This window comes from Bombina bombina, chromosome 6, assembly GCF_027579735.1.
Source record: "Bombina bombina isolate aBomBom1 chromosome 6, aBomBom1.pri, whole genome shotgun sequence".
In the NCBI taxonomy this organism is placed as follows: domain Eukaryota; kingdom Metazoa; phylum Chordata; class Amphibia; order Anura; family Bombinatoridae; genus Bombina; species Bombina bombina.
The window spans coordinates 338,450,948-338,455,627 of NC_069504.1; the positions used below are offsets into that span (position 1 = coordinate 338,450,948).

A 4,680-nucleotide genomic window follows, 5' to 3' on the forward strand; every position below is an offset into this window, starting at 1 on the left:
CTCGGTGCCCTAGGTGGAAGGGAGCTTTTCTACTATGGCTCAGAGAACTTTTGATTCCTATGAAGGGTAGCTGCTCCTTTACGGATCCATGGATAAGAAGCTGGAGGTTTAATTGTTTATTTAGAGCAATGTCTTGTCTTATTGGACTTGCTGTACTGGCCGCCGGGCATTGAGGCTGAAATCTATGATCAGCTGAGAAGCCTACCTGTGGTTTAGTGGTACAGCCTAGGCTTTATAGTTCTGCAGTTGCAGATTCAATACCTTATGTTTCCTCCAAATCCATGCTTCTGGCATCTCCTTTTAAGGAAGAGACATTGTTTGGACTTGGTCTAGCAGAATTCTCCTCTGACTTAAGGGTGAAAAAAGTATTTTCTACCACTCGTCAAGAGAGTAAGATTAAAGGAAAGTTTCAGAAGAACAGAAGAGTCATAGGACTAAGTGCTGCACGGCACGAAACGCGTAAGGACATGCCCCTTTTGCCTCCTGGTGTTGGTATGTTTGTTTAACAATCTCAATCCTGGAATAAAGTTCCGTTTTGTTTGCGAGATCAAGTGTGCTGCCTCTTCTGTTTTTCTGTGATTTACCAGACTGACTCGTCCTCCTTGTGGTGTGCACCTCTCCACTTCAGCTGGCTTTTCAGGAGTGTTCACTCGTGAGTTCATTATTGATTCCAGAGGTTGCCTTGGAGCCATGCTGCTTTCTTTCTTGCTTAAAGGAAAGTTTCTTTTTCCGCTTTCTGCAGGGTCAGTCATGCCTTTTTCGAGTGCAATCTGAGATTTCCTCCCAGGGGCAGATTTCTCTTTCTAGAGTATCTGCAATTCAAGCAGGATGAGAGGCTTCCTTGAACTGGGTTCAGGGTCTTCATCTCTGGGAAGTGATAGTTCCAGTCCCAGTTTGGGAACGGAATCTAGGTGATTACCTCAAGTAGCTCAGATCTGTCCTTCAAAGTAGATCCTTTCTCCTTTGATTAATAGAGCCTGTTCATAACGATCATAGACCTGAGAGAATTATTGTTCCCTTGATCGGGATCTTCTCAATTTTCCTGAGTTTTTGTCATCCTAGACGGACTTTTAGGTCTTGGGTTATGGTAAGGGTGTTTCTCTGAACAATATATGGTTCAGGTATCATCCTTACTTTCAGCTAACTCTTTTTTAAGATATCTTGTCCAATCTTCTTTTCCAGGGAAGGAAAATGAATCTGCAGAGGAGTTCCCTTGTTCCATCCTCAAGGGTGATTAATTTGGGTCTACCGCCACAATACCCTGAATGCACCAGATTCCTTCTGATCTCAGAAGTTATGCAGGGTCAGGCCTGGTCAGTACTTGGATGGGAGACCGCCTGGGAACACCAGGTGCGGTATGCTGGAACCTTTATTAGATTCTCTATCTAGGAGAAGATGTCTAACAGAGGTCAGATAATCAAGGATTCCCTTTCTGCAGTCTACTGTCCGGCCATCAGCAAGCTCTAGTGGCCGGTGGATAGCTTAGCCATTTTACAACCAGGAGGTTGGGATTTTGGATTTAGCTGCAGTTGATTTTTCTTCACTTTTCAGTGACTCTGTGTTTGGAGGGAATTGGTCTGATGGTAATCCATGGACATCATCCATTTTGCTATTTTCCATGACATGGAGAACTTTCAGATCTGTCTAAAAGGGGATTATGGACTCAGAAGTGTCTGCTCTCCTCTTTAAAATCTTGGAGTTGAGAGTGATTCGCAATGCTCTGATGGCTTGGCCTCAGTCGTCTCTAGCTTGTTCCAGTCGGAAAATGCACCACGAGGGAGGAACTAGGGGTTCCTTAGCCATGTAGGAGGTGATTGGATTGTTCAGTGGGAGGAAGCTCTCAATTGTTGTCGATCCATTTTCCAGGGGTGGTTCTGAACAGACATATCATCCCAGGGAGTGAACGTCTCCATTCGGAGGTGTTCTCTAGATGAACCCTCACATGGGGGTTCCGTAGTTGGCTTCTGTGGGCGTTTCGACAGGATGCCAAGTTTCAAAGGTACGGTTCACGGTCATGTGATCCGCAGACCGTCCTGATAGACGTTCTGGCATTTTTTCTCGGATTTCACTCTTGCATGCCTCTTTACTCTATTTTCTTTCCACAAGTTATTGCTCATATTCTCTGTAGAGAGCGGTGGTGTTTTTAATAGCCCATGTGTGGCCTCGCAGGATCTGGTATGCAGAACTAGGGGAAATGTTGTCTCCACATGGGAGACTGCCTCTGAGGAAGGACTTCTGATTCTTGATCCCTTTCTTCATCCAAAATCTCTGAAGCTGACTGCTTGGAGATTGAACGCTTAGTTTTGTCTAGGTGTGATTTTTTCTGAGTCGGTCATTGAGACTATGGCATCTACATATCAAGCAGTCAACTTACTTGCATTCAACGGCACCAATACGCTCGCCTAAGACCGCCTAACTTCGCTGCCGTGGACCTGAATACATTCTCAAAAAAGCTGTCAAAAAGCTGCGCACCAAGTACGGGGCGATGAGCAGCGGACTGTTGTTAACTGACAGTCATCGATCTCGCTGCTCTTGGGCTTTTTCCCAGCCTTATTGGTATACTGTCACTAAACACCCACACTATACTAAACTGTTTAACCCCTATCCTGCCGCTCCCGGACCCCGCCGCAACTAAATAAAGTTATTAACCCCTAAACCGCCGCTCCTGGAGCCCACCACCACTCTAATAAACGTATTAACCCCTATCCTGCTGCTCCCGGAGCCCACCGCCACCTACATTATGTTATTAACCCTTAATCTGCCGCCCCCTACACAGCCACCGACATTATACTTATTAACCCCTAATCTGCCGTCCCCAAAGTCAACCGCCACTATATTAAATTTATTAACCCCTAAATCTAAGTCTAACCCTAATACCCCTAACTTATTTATAATTAAAATAATTCTAAGTAAAACCTACTATTAATAACTAAATAATTCCTATTTAAAACTAAATACTTACCTATAAAATAAAACCTAAGCTAGCTACAATATAACTAATAGTTACATTGTAGCTATCTTAGGATTTATTTTTATTTTACAGGCAAGTTTGTATTTATTTTAACTAGGTAGAATAGTTAGTAAATAGTTAACTATTTAATAACTACCTAGCTAAAATAAATACAAAAGAACCTGTAAAATAAAACCTAACCTAAGTTACACTAACACCTAACACTACACTATAATTAAATAAATTAACTAAATTAAACACAATTACCTAAATTAAATTAGCTAAAGTACAAAACAAAAAAAACACTAAATTACAGAAAATAATAAACAAATTACAGATAGTAATACAGATACAGATAGAAAGCCCCCCCAAAATAATAAAAACCCCTAGTCTAAACTAAACTACCAATAGCCCTTAAAAGGGCCTTTTGCGGGGCATTGCCCCAAAGAAATCAGCTCTTTTACCTGTAAAATAAAAATACAAACAACCCCCCAACAGTAAAACCCACCACTCACACAACCAACCCCCCAAATAAAATACTAACTAAAAAAACCTAAGCTCCCCATTGCCCTGAAAAGGGCATTTGCATGGGCATTGCCCTTAAAAGGGCAGTTAGATCTTTTGCGGCCCAGAGCCCTAACCTAAAAATAAAACCCACCCAATACACCCTTAATAAACCCTAACACTAACCCCCTGAAGATCGACTTACTGTTCTGAAGACCGGACATCCATCCTCAAGGAAGAGGCAGAAGTCTTCATCCAACCGGGCCGAAGTCCTCAACGAAGCCGGGAGAAGTCTTCATCCAAGCCGGGCAGAAGTCTTCATCCAGACAACATCTTCTATCTTCATTCAACGCGGATCGGCTCCATCTTCAAGACATCCGACGCGGAGCATCCTCTTCCTTCCGATGACTACAGACGAATGAAGGTTCCTTTAAGTGACGTCATCCAAGATGGCGTCCCTTAGATTCCGATTGGCTGATAAAATTCTCTGAACAATATATGGTTCAGGTATCATCCTTACTTTCAGCTAACTCTTTTTTAAGATATCTTGTCCAATCTTCTTTTCCAGGGAAGGAAAATGAATCTGGAGAGGAGTTCCCTTGTTCCATCCTCAAGGGTGATTAATTTGGGTCTACCGTAATCAGCCAATAGGATGAAAGCTCAATCCTATTGGCTGATTGCAACAGCCAATAGGATTTTTTCAACCTTAATTCCGATTGGCTGATATAATTCATATATATATATATATATATATATAAATCAGCCAATCAGAATGAAAGGGACGCCATCTTGGATGACGTCATTTAAAGGAACCTTCATTCGTCGGTAGTCATCGGAAGGAAGAGGATGCTCCGCGTCGGATGTCTTGAAGATGGAACTGCTCCGCAACGGATGGATGAAGATAGAAGATGCCGTCTGGGTGAAGACTTCTGCGGGCTTGGATGAAGACTTCGGCCGCTTTGTTGAGGACTTCTCCCGGCTTCTTGAAGGATGGATGTCGGATCTTCAAAACTGTAAGTAAATCTTCTGGGGTTAGTGTTAGGATTTATTTAAGGGTTTATTGGGTGGGTTTTAGTTTTAGATTAGGACTTGGGCTGCAATCGAGCTAAATGCCCTTTTAAGGCAATGCCCATCCAAATGCCCTTTTCAGGGCAATGGGGAGCTTAGGTTTTTTTAGTTAGGGTTTTATTTGGGGGGTTGGTGGGTGGTGGGTTTTACTGTTGGGG

General features: G+C 42.9%; 1 pseudogene; it reads left to right on the top strand.

Annotated features, from left to right (window-relative positions):
• Window positions 1-1,243: 1,243 nt before the first annotated feature.
• Window positions 1,244-1,362, top strand: LOC128665437 (uncharacterized; annotated as a pseudogene).
• The last annotated feature ends 3,318 nt before the right edge of the window (window positions 1,363-4,680 follow it).